Source organism: Amblyraja radiata, chromosome 19, assembly GCF_010909765.2.
Source record: "Amblyraja radiata isolate CabotCenter1 chromosome 19, sAmbRad1.1.pri, whole genome shotgun sequence".
Lineage (NCBI taxonomy): Eukaryota > Metazoa > Chordata > Chondrichthyes > Rajiformes > Rajidae > Amblyraja > Amblyraja radiata.
In genome coordinates this window covers 33,658,414-33,671,339 of record NC_045974.1, presented here as the reverse complement: position 1 = coordinate 33,671,339, position 12,926 = coordinate 33,658,414, and the positions used below count along the sequence as shown (strand labels likewise).

The following is a 12,926-nucleotide window of genomic DNA, read 5'->3' as shown; positions in this document are numbered from 1 at the left end:
CATCAATTACTGCGTGGACCGATGCATACCACTCAAAAAAGTCAAACACTACAATAATAATAAACCGTGGTTTAACAAGGACATTAAAAAATTAAGAAAGGAGAAAAATTCAGCTCATCTGGCAGGAAACAAAGAACAATATATGGCTGCCAAATACAAACTGAGATCTGCTATAAGAAGAACCAAATCCAACTATGCCACTAAACTAGAAGAACAAATCACTACTAGTGACACACGTTTCATCTGGAAAAAACTCCAAAACATGACGAACTACAAAAAGAAACCCACCCCCACACCTGACAGCGACAATCAGCTTCCTGATACACTCAACTTTTTCTATGGGAGGTTTGAGCAGGCACCGGCTCCACCACCATCTCCCCCCGACCCCCTCCCTCCCCCCCCCTTTCACCATCTACGAGGAGGAGGTGAGGAGCACCTTCAGGGGACTTAAGAGGAATAAAGCCCTCGCCCCAGATAACATCAGCCCCTCCGTTCTCCACCACTGCGCTGCGGAACTGGCTGGGGTTTTTACCAACATCTTCAACACCTCCCTCTGTCAAAGCTCAGTACCCAACTGCTTCAAAGAATCTATTATCATCCCGGTTCCCAAGATCAAGACCATCTCCAGCCTCAATGACTACAGACCCATTGCCTTGACATCGGCAGTCATGAAATCATTTGAGCGCATCATACTCAATCACCTGAAAATTGTCACCACCCCACTCATGGACCCATACCAATTTGCATACAGAGCCAACAGGTCAGTTGAGGACACCGTCAACTTAGCAACTCATCACATTCTGAACCACCTGGAGTCCGCAAACACATATGCCCGCATCCTGTTCATGGACTTCAGCTCGGCATTCAATACAATAAACCCAGCCATACTGTTCAATAAATTACTGGACATGAACATTGACCCATGCATCTGTTACTGGATTCACAGCTTTCTCTGGAACAGGAAACAGAGAGTGAGGGTCAACAATAATACATCCTCCCCTCTGTTCCTCAGTACAGGCACACCCCAAGGCTGTGTTCTCTCACCCTGGCTTTTCTCCCTTTACACAAACCAGCTCATATCCCACCACAGCTCCGTCAACCTGTACAAGTATGCGGACGACTCAACCATCATAGGATTCATCACCAACAACCAAGAAACTGAATACCGTGCACAGGTCAACCAAGCAGTGACCTGGTGCACAGACCATGATCTCTTACTCAACTCATCAAAAACAAAAGAACTCATCATCGACCTAAGACGCCAGCCATCCCCCAAAACTCCTGTGCTCATTAAAGGTGAATCCATCTTCATCACTGACACTTTCAAACTCCTTGGAACCCACATCAGCAACAACCTCAAATGGAGGACAAACGCAGACCACATCTATGGAAAAGCCCAGCAAAGACTTTTCCATCTCCGACAGCTAAGGAAGTTCAGAGTAAGGTCTCATCTTATGCTCCGCTTCTATACAGCCATCATCAAAAGCATCCTCACTTCATCCATCACAGTCTGGTTCGGCAGTCTCGACTGACTCTACCGGAAGAAATTACAGCGCATCATAAACAGAGCATCCAAAATTATTGGCTTACCCCTACCATCCCTTGAATCACTTTACCACGAACGGACACTTCACAAAGCCCGCAAGATCATCTCTGACCCCACTCACCCTGCACACTAAGCCTTTCAGCTACTGCCCTCTGGGAGGCGTTACAGGTCAATTGCCTCCAAAACAAACCGCTTCAAAAACAGTTTTATTCCCACTGCAATTAACTTTTTAAACTCTGTACGGTGAGGAATACGAATAAGCATGGCCCTTATGTATTATGAAATGTGTCTGTTTGTATGTATATCTATGTTACAAGTTTAATGTTTGATGAAATGTTGGAACCTGTACCGAGCTGTACTGAAAACAAATTCCACCAGCCTGGCTGTGTGGTCATTAAAATACAATACAAAAAATATACCACCAGTTCAACTTGTGCCTAACCGAAAGTTTGTACTCTCACAACAGGAGAAATTGGAAGGACATGCAGAACTGGAGAGGTTATATGCCAAAGGTGTAATAGAGAGGTCGGCACATGACTTTCTAGAATTTGTATCCAATATATTTACGAAAACCAAAAAAGATGGTGGATGTCGCATCATCATTGACTTAACAAAACTGAATACTTTTATAAAGTATACTCATTTGAAAATGGAAACATTTGTTACTGCCAAACAATTAGTTTCAGAGGGATACTTTATGGCATGCATTGATGTAAAAGATGCATACTATTCAGTACCCACACATAAGGATCATCGTCGATACCTAAAATTTAACTGGATGGCAGTATAAAGCGTTGCCTAATGCCTAACATCAGCCCCAAGACTGTTCAGCAAGATATTAAAACCGGCCTTGGCAATACTAAGGAAATAAAAACATATTGTCATAGCATATCTTGATGATATATTAATAACCATATAACCATATAACCATATAAAAATTACAGCACGGAAACAGGCCATCTCGGCCCATCTAGTCCGTGCCGAACACGTATTCTCCCCTAGTCCCATCTACCTGCACTCAGACCATAACCCTCCATTCCTTTCCCGTCCATATAACTATCCAATTTATTTTTAAATGATAAAATCGAAACTGCTTCCACCACCTTCACTGGAAGCTCATTCCACACAGCCACCACTCTCTGAGTAAAGAAGTTCCCCCTCATGTTACCCCTAAACCTCTGTCCCTTAATTCTCAAGTCATGTCCTTTTGTTTGAATCTTCCCTACTCTCAGTGGGAAAAGCTTATCCACGTCAACTCTGTCTATCCCTCTCATCATTTTAAAGACCTCTATCAAGTCCCCCCTTAACCTTCTGCGCTCCAAAGAATAAAGACCTAACTTGTTCAACCTTTCTCTGTAACTTAGTTGCTGAAACCCAGGCAACATTCTAGTAAATCTCCTCTGTACTCTCTCTATTTTGTTGACATCCTTCCTATAATTAGGCGACCAAAATTATACACCATACTCCAGAATTGGCCTCACCAATGCCTTGTACAATTTTAACATTACATCCCAGCTTCTATACTCAATGCTCTGATTTATAAAGGCCAGCACACCAAAAGCTTTCTTTACCACCCTATCTACATGAGATTCCACTGTGCACAGTTATTCCTAGATCCCTCTGTTCAACTGCATTCCTCAATTCGCTACCATTTACCATGTACGTCCTATTTTGATTTGTCCTGCCAAGATGTAGCACCTCACACTTATCAGCATTAAACTCCATCTTTCAGCCCACTCTTCCAACTGGCATAAATCTCTCTGTAGACTTTGAAAATCTACTTCATTATCCACAACACCACCTATCTTAGTATCATCTGCATACTTACTAATCCAATTTACCACACCATCATCCAGATCATTGATGTACATGACAAACAACAGTGGACCCAACACAGATCCCTGTGGCACCCCACTAGTCACTGGCCTCCAACCTGACAAACAGCCATCCACCATTACTCTCTGGCATCTCCCATTCAGCCACTATTGAATCCATCTTGCTACTCCACCATTAATACCCAACAATTGAACCTTCTTAACCAACCTTCCATGAGGAACCTTGTCAAAGGCCTTACTGAAGTCCATATATACAACATCCACTGCTTTACCCTCATCAATTTCCCGAGTAACCTTTTCAAAAAATTCAAGAAGATTAGTCAAACATGACCTTCCAGGCACAAATCCATGTTGACTGTTCCTAATCAGACCTTGTTTATCCAGATGCTTATATATAATTATCTCTAAGTATCCTTTCCATTAATTTGCCCACCACTGACGTCAAACTAATAGGTCTATAATTGCTAGGTTTACTCTTAGAACCCTTTTTAAACAATGGAACAACATGCGCAGCACGCCAATCCTCTGGCACTATTCCCATTTCTAATGACATTTGAAATATTTCTGTCATAGCCCCTGCTATTTCTACACTAACTTCCCTCAATGTCCTAGGGAATATCCTGTCTAGACCTGGAGACTTATCCACTTTTATATTTTTCAAAAGTGTCAGTACTTCCTCTTCTTTGAATCTCATAGTTTCCATAGCTACTTTACTTGTTTCCCTTACCTCACATAATTCAATATCCTTCTCCTTGGTGAATACCGAAGAAAATAAATTGTTCAATATCTCCCCCATCTCTTTTGGCTCTGCAGATAGCTGTCCACTCTGACTCTCTAATGGACCAATTTTATCGCTCGTTATCCTTTTGCTATTAATATAGCTGTAGAAACTCTTTGGATTTACTTTCACCCTACTTGCCAAAGCAACCTCATATCTTCTTTTAGCTTTTCTAATTTCTGTCTTAAGATTCTTTTTACATTCTTTATACTCCTCAAGCACCTCATTTTCTCCATGCTGCCTATAATTATTGTAGATCTCTCTCTTTTTCCGAACCAAGTGTCAAATATCCCTTGAAAACCATGGCTCTTTCCAATTTTTACTATTTTCTTTCAACCGAACAGGGACATAAAGATTCTGTACTCTTAAAATTTCACCTTTAAATGCCCTACATTTCTCTTCAACATCTTTCCCATAAAACAAAATGTCCCAATTCACTCCTTTTAAATCCTTTTGCATCTCCTCAAAGTTAGCCTTTCTCCAATCAAAAATCTCAACCCTAGGTCCAGTTCTGACCCTCTCCATAATTATATTGAAACTAATGGTATTGTGATCACTGGACCCGAACTGTTCCCCAATGCATACCTCTGCCACCTGACCTGTCTCATTTCCTAACAGGAGGTCCAGCACCGCCCCTTCTCTAGTAGGTACCTCTATTGTGGGGAAAACCCTGGAACTTGATAAATCAGCAGTTTTAGCTACCAAACATTTGTTTGAAACACTGGGGTTTATCATCCATCCAGATAAATCTAAGTTGACGCCATCCACAACTATGGACTATCTGGGATTCACAATTAACACTATCCACATGTCTGTAACATTGCCAAAGAGTAAAGCAGCAGACTTGGTGGAAGCTTGCAACAAATTGATTGTTACAAATAAACCATCTATTTGATAGGTGGCAAGAGTAATTGGGAAGCTAGTAGCAGCATTTCCAGCTACTCAGTTTGGACCTTTGCATTATCAAAATTTACAAAGGCCAAAGGTGCAAGCACTGAAACACCATGCAGGTCATTTTGATCGACCTATGCAGTTACCAGCTAAAGCAATTTCGGAGTTACAATTGTGGAAGGAAAATTTTTGGCATAGTTCCAGCCCCATCATTATTAGCAACCCATCATTCACATTACAAACGGATGCCAGCGCTCATGGCTGGGGAGCTACTAACAATATATCCAGTACTGGTGGTAGATGGAACATACAGGAATCATCATTACTAAAAACACTGGGTATAAACTATTTAGAGATGTTGGGTGCGTTTCATGGGCTAAAAGCCTACTGATCAACAATGCACCATCTGCATGTCCGCCTACAAATTAATAATACCACAGTGGTGGCATATATTAATCATATGGGTGGAATAAAATCGATATCATGTGACAATCTGGCCAATACAATCTGGCAATGGTGTGTCAATAGACATATTTGGCTATCAGCAACTTACCTACCAGGTAAGCTCAATACAGTGGCAGACACCAGGTCACAAAAATTTAATGACAGCACCGAATGGATGTTGGACCACAAAGTATTTGCTGATATTACTATGCGATATGGTACACCAGATATCGATCTATTTGCAATTAGACTCAATCACCAGTTACCAACATATGTCGCTTGGGAACCAGACCCTGGGGCAGCAGCGATGGACGCTTTCTCGCTGAATTGGGGAAAATTGTTTTTCTATGCTTTTCCCCCCTTCTGCCTCATCAGTCAGGTCCTACACAAAATACAAATGGACTCAGCATTAGGTATTTTGGTAGTACCCGATTGGCCTACACAGCCATGGTTCCCTGTGGTCCTTGACATGGTCTCTGAACCATATATGTCCATCACTAAACGACCAGATCTCTTGGTCCATCCTGTAACGGGCGAGAGTCATCCATGCCATGACAGGATCAATCTGTTGGTTTGCAGAATCCAAAAAGACCATTGCTGGATCTGGGACTGACGGACAGGACCATGAACATGATCACGGCGGCTATTGAGAGTTAACAAAAAAGCAGTACCTCTCCAGCATAAGAAAATGGGAGTCATATTGCTCAAGGACTGGTGTAGCTTATAATACAGCTACAGTCACCAATGTCCTGGAATTCCTGTCCAGCCTTCATTTTGATGAAGGACTGAGCTACAGCTCTATCAATTGCGCTAGGAGTGCCCTGTCCGCTTACTTGTGGCAGGCACCAGGACAGCTCTCCATGGGATCCCACCCTCTAGTTGCCAAACATATGAGGGGTATTTACAACACTAACCCTCCTAGAGCGAGGTACTCCCAGATTTGAGACGCCAGTATCGTACTAACATTGCTAAGGGGTTGGTCACCAGCAATGTCCCTGTCTCTGGAAAAGCTCACATTAAAAACAGTAATGCTGATGGCACTGGTCTCAGCTCAATGGGTCCAGTACCTACATAAACTGAGACTGGACAATATGATGGTATCTAGATAAGATAAACTTTCGCATCTTGGAGCTGGTTAAACAAAGTAGACCAGGAACATCAGGACTAAATTTGGAATTCTGGGCATACCCATCTGACAACTGACTGTGTATGACACACCTTCTCCTATACCTTAAGACTACTAAAACCTTAAAAGGTAGTGAATTTGGCGCTATGTGTCAGCTATAAACAGCCTCATGGCCGGGTATCAGCACAAACCATCTCTAGATGGCTCAGACAGGTTTTGGGAGCTGCTGGGGTGGATACTGACATTTTTAAATCTCATTCCACCAGGGCAGCAGCAACATCGGCAGCTAGAGACATGGAAGTGCCTATGGACCATATCCTGGCAACAGCAGGATGGTCTAGAGAGAAGACCTTCCAACTCTTTTATAATAAGCCAATAACCAAACCTGCAGTGTTTGCAGAAACAATTTTGAATTCTGTAATATGAATTATCCCAAGGGAGCATTATTTTTGTTTAAAACAAATTGTTATTGTTTGAATTTTGATTCATGTCTGAATACGATAACATACTTCCTCCTTTGGATGACTTCGGCAGTGAGTGAAGCATGGACTGGTTCCACGGCATGAAATCACAGATCTTTAAAATCTTCACGTAGTCACTCACGTGACTCCGAAGTAAAATAGTAAGATTAAACGAGAAATGACCAGTTTGAAGTTTGATCTTTATTTTATGAGAAGTTACGTCGAGGGATTATGTGCCCCCCACGCCCACCCCCTATTACAAAGGTCAACTGGTATCTTAGTTCTTATTATCTTACTATGTTTATTTCACTTACAGTTGTCTGTGATTTCACACCTCTGCTTTGAAGAATGTCGCACATGCGTGCTGGCGGGGTCTTCACATAATCCCTCGACGTAACTCCTCATAAAATAAAGATCAAACTTCAAACTGGTAAGCTCGTTTAATCTTACTATGTTTTTCTTTTTTTTCCTCCCACAAATATGTAGTATTCGAATATGTGATTCTGTTCCATTCTGTTGTGTAGTTTTTTGCACAAATCCGCAAGCATTGCCACTTTTCATTTCGCTGCACATCTCGGATGTGTATGTGACGAATAAACCTGACTTGATTTGACTTGCAGAGCAGAACATATGAGTTAATCAACATGGAAGAGTTGAAACTTTCTAGCTTGTAGCATGGACCCTGCCCACCTGCCTTTATACTGTATTTTGTTCACCACTATAGGCATGGTTAATCATGCATATTTACTTGTTTCTTTCACAATTGAGAGCCAGTATTCAAGTGTCAAAAAGACATTTTGAGTTACAATTAATGATTGCTGCAGCATAATGGAACTTAACATTTTACTGAAGGACCTCTTTAACATTCTTTGCAAATGACCTGAAATGTGAAATTTTAATCGATGAGAAAATAATCTTGAGTTCCTGCTGGTGTTGTATTAACTTTTTTTTCAGGAAATTAATCATTACCTATTATGGATTATAGCTGACAACTGTTTGTGGTTTGGGCCACAATAATTTATAACTAAGTTACAAGGTCATCATTGAGTTATAGTAATTGCGGTCAGAAGTCGCACAGGCTTTACACATCACTAAAGCTCTTTGTGTATTCTATTCCTAGCACGTTCGTAGCTCTGTTATGTGAGAATTTATTTTTAAAATTATGATACAAATTGTGGTCTCAATTTTTAATACTGCGCAATTACTCAAGCCATCTGTCATATGGCATGTTATTGCAGTGCTCCGCCTTCCAAATTTTACATTGCTTTAAGTTGAAACATTACAGGTTTTATCCTTCAGGCCATGTGCTATTTTCCGATTTTTCATACTATTTTTTGATATTCCATTGTCTTCTGATTTTTAAAAAAAACATTTATTTTGTCTGAATTTCAATTGCAAGTTATTTCCTTAATATTTTTTTAATAATAGTATTTAATATTAATTTTAGGGGCCACTAATCCGGCATTATTTTTTAGTTTTGATTTTTACCTGCTTCGGAAAGGTGCAATCTGAGAAGATCTGGATATTTTTCCAAAGTTAAAGTGATAGAACTCCACTTACCTTGATATCAGAGTATTTCGAAAAACCTGCCTTCTGTTTTACATTTCCATTAATTATATTATTACAATTTTTGTAATCAGTGTCCACATTTATCCTGACCCAGTCCTAGGCTTGACATTTTGCCCACTAGCTCTCATGTAATGATTGTTCTATCATATCTGACTTGTGCGCACAGTGGTGGTGCTATTAAACAATTCAATCCTGATCTCAAGTGCTCTCCATGTGGTAGTTGCACGCTCTCCCTGCAGCCACCTGAATTTTCTTAATTTACTTCTCATATCCCAATGTTATGCAGGTACATTAATTGGCTATGTTGTAATTCATCTAATGTAGGCGATGGCAGAGGAATCAGGGGGAAGTTGATGTGCATCTGAGGTGTAATAAATTGCAGAGAAATATATGGGAGACTGTGTTGCTCTGAGAGAGCTGGCATAAAATTGAAAGGTTTGTACAACGATTCGTGCCTCTCATTGTGCAGTGATTGGAAACACTTAAACGGTGGTATTTCCCCATTAGCTCTTTGTATTGGTATTGCTATGTATCTGTAAAGGTATTGGTTATATTTGTCATGTTTACTAACATCAAGTGAAAAATTCAGTTTTCATACTATCCAGGCAGATCAGACCACACATGAGTACAACGTGATGTGCAACAGAGATAATGAACAGAGTGCAGAATATATTGTTATGGCTACAGATAAAGTGCAGATAATTTAAAAAGTGCAAGTGCCGCAACAAGGTAGTTTGGAAGTTTGGGAATTTTCCTTAGCATATGAGAAGTCTGTTCAAGAGTCTGGGAAGAAGTTGATCTTGAATAAGATGGTAACTGCTCTCTACCTTTTGTATCTTCGCCCTGCCGCCATCTGGATATTCGCAAGTTACTTCCTTTTCCTCTCATGTCCCTTCTCCTGTCTCATGCTCTACAAGACAAGTGGGAAGAGAGAATGATGAGGTTGTGATGGTGTCTGGTTATGTTGGCTGCTTTCCTGAGGCATGTGAAGTATACACAGAATTGATGGGAGGTGGATAAGGTTGGTTTGCATTATGCATTGAGTTGTGTCGATAGCTCTCGGCAATCTCTTGCAGTCTTGGGCAGAGCGGTTGCCATACCAAGCTGTGATACATCTGGATAAGATACTTCCTATTGTGCATCTGCAGACATTGGTAAGAGTCATAGATTCATGGGTCATACTGCATGGAAACAAGCTCGTCGGCCCAACACATACATGCCAACTAAAATGCCTACTTTAATCTCATTTGACCTAATTTTTCAAAACTCTTTAGATTCTGGAGTAGTTCCTGAGGATTGGAGGGTAGCTAATGTAACCCTACTTTTTAAAAAGGGAGGGAGAGAGAAAACGGGGAATTACAGACCAGTTAGTCTAACATCGGTAGTGGGGAAACTGCTAGAGTCAGTTATTAAAGATGGGATAGCAGCTCATTTGGAAAGTGGTGAAATCATTGGACAAAGTCAGCATGGATTTACGAAAGGTAAATCATGTCGGACGAATCTTATAGAATTTTTCGAGGATGTAACTAGTAGAGTGGATAGGGGAGAACCAGTGGATGTGTTATATCTGGACTTTCAGAAGGCTTTCGACAAGGTCCCACATAAGAGATTAGTATACAAACTTAAAGCACACAGTATTGGGGGTTCAGTATTGATGTGGATAGAGAACTGGCTGGCAGACAGGAAGCAAAGAGTAGGAGTAAACGGGTCCTTTTCAGAATGGCAGGCAGTGACTTGTGGGGTACCGCAAAACTCAGTGCTGGGACCCCAGCTATTTACAATATATATTAATGATTTGGACGAGGGAATTGAATGCAACATCTCCAAGTTTGCGGATGACACTAAGCTGGGGGGCAGTGTTAGCTGTGAGGAGGATGCAAGGAGGCTGCAAGGTGACTTGGATAGGCTGGGTGAGTGGGCAAATGCATGGCAGATGCAGTATAATGTGGATAAATGTGAGGTTATCCACTTTGGTGGCTAAAACAGGAAAGCAGACTATTATCTAAATGGTGACCGATTAGGAAAAGGGGAGATGCAACGAGACCTGGGTGTCATGGTTCACCAGTCATTGAAAGTAGGCATGCAGGTGCAGCAGGCAGTGAAGAAAGCGAATGGTATGTTAGCATTCATAGCAAAAGTATTTGAGTATAGGAGCAGGGAGGTTCTACTGCAGTTGTACAGGGTCTTGGTGAGACCACACCTGGAGTATTGCGTACAGTTTTGGTCTCCAAATCTGAGGAAGGACATTATTGCCATAGAGGGAGTGCAGGGAAGGTTCACCAGACTGATTCCTGGGATGTCAGGACTTTCATACGAAGAAAGACTGGATAGACTCGGTTTGTACTCGCTAGAATTTAAGAGATTGAGGGGGGATCTTATAGAAACCTACAAAATTCTTAAGGGGTTGGACAGTCTAGATGCAGGAAGATTGTTCCCGATGTTGGGGAAGTCCAGGACAAGGGGTCACAGCTTAAAGATAGAGGGGAAATCCTTTAGAACCGAGATGAGAAAAACAAGTTCTCAGCTAGTGACTCTTCTTCAGTTTGGAAGGGCATGCAAGAAATTACCAGCTATAAGAGGAAAGCCCCCTGCTCTTTGGACAATCGTCAGCTAACCAACGACCTGAATGAGTTTTACTGTAGGTTTGAAAATCAGAAACGTAACCCTGGTACCCCCTCCCCAACAAACATAGCCAGACCCCAGTCATGAAAGAATGGACCCTGCACCCTCTCCTTCCCATCACCACTTAAGGCAAGACTCCAGTATGAAGATTGGACCCTTTCCCACCCCAACCAACACTTCACACCCACTCACAGCCTGACCTCAGTCTGCAAAGACTGGGCCTTTCTACACCTACCCCACTCCAATCACCACTTCACACCCAATTACCCACTCCCTCCTTGCTGAACAACATCATTTCAACAAAAATAAAAATAGAGGAGGTGGAGAGGCTTTTCAGAAGACAGAAAAGCCGGAAATCTCACAGACATTTTTAACCAGTCCCTGTAAACATGTACTGTCCCTGCCTGCTTCATAGTCTCCAATATTGTCCCTATACCCAAAAAGGCAAGGATTACTTGTCTTAATGACTTCAGGCCTGTCGCACTGACCTCTGTAGTCATGAATACCCTTGAAAGGCTTGTGTTGGCCAAGCTGAAAAATATCACAATCCCCCTGCTGGACCCTCTGCAGTTTCCATATCGGGCCAATAGATCTGTGGATGATGCAGTCAATCTGGGCCTGCACTTCATCCTCCAGCACCTAGACCGCCAGGGGACCTCTGCAAGGATTTTGTTTGTTGATATTAGCTCTGCATTCAACACCATTGTGCCAGAGCAACTACACTCCAAACTTTCCAAGTTGACTGTGCCTGAACCCCTCTGTCGGTGGATCACCAGCTTTCTGACAGGCAGGAAGCAGCATGTGTGACTGGGAAAGCACATCTCGGACCCGCAAATGCTCAGCATAGGAGCACTGCAAGGCTGCAAACTCTCTCCTCTCCTCTACTCGCTACACCAATGACTGCACCTCCACAGACACCTGTCAAGCTTCTCAAGTTTGCGGACGACACAACCCTGATTGGACTGATTCAGGTTGGGTAGGAATCTGCCTGCAGAGAGGAAGTGTCACAGCTGGCGTCCTGGTGCCATCGCAATAACCTGGAGCACAAGGCTCTTAAGACAGTGGAATTGATTGTAGACTTTAGGAGACCCACCCCTCCCCTCACCCCACTCACCATCAACAACACCACAGTCACATCTGTGGAGTCTTTTAAGTTCCTGGGAACTATCATCTCCAATGACCTTAAGTGGGGGGCTACCATCGACTCCACAGTCAAAAAGGCACAACAGAGGATGTACTTCCTACGGCAGCTGAGGAAACACAATCTGCCACAGCGGGTCAGGCAGCATCTTTGGAGAACATGGATAGAGTCATAGAGTGACACAGTGTGGAAACAGGCCCTTTGGCCCAACTTGACCACACCAGCTAACAATGTCCCAGATACACTAGTTCCACTTGCCTGCGTTTGGTCCATATCCCTCCAAACCTGTCCTACCCATGTACCTGCCTAACTGTTAAACGATGGGATAGTGCCAACCTCAACTACCTCCTCTGGCAGCTCATTGCATACACCCACCACAGTTTGTGTGAAAAAGTTACCCCTCGGATTCCTATTAAATCTTTTCCCCTTCACCTTGAACCTCTGTCCTCTGGTCCTTGATTCCCCTACTCTGGGCAAAAGACTGTGCATCTACCTGATCTATTCCTCTAATGA

At 42.4% G+C, this 12,926-nt stretch overlaps 1 long non-coding RNA gene across 1 annotated transcript; it reads right to left on the bottom strand.

Annotated features, from left to right (window-relative positions):
* Positions 1-350: 350 nt before the first annotated feature.
* On the bottom strand, positions 351-11,806 carry LOC116984228. The gene is made up of 3 exons (XR_004414934.1): positions 11,635-11,806; positions 3,267-3,271; positions 351-362 (listed from the first exon to the last, which is right to left on the bottom strand). It is a non-coding gene; the product is annotated as an uncharacterized LOC116984228 (long non-coding RNA).
* Between the last annotated feature and the right edge of the window lie 1,120 nt (positions 11,807-12,926).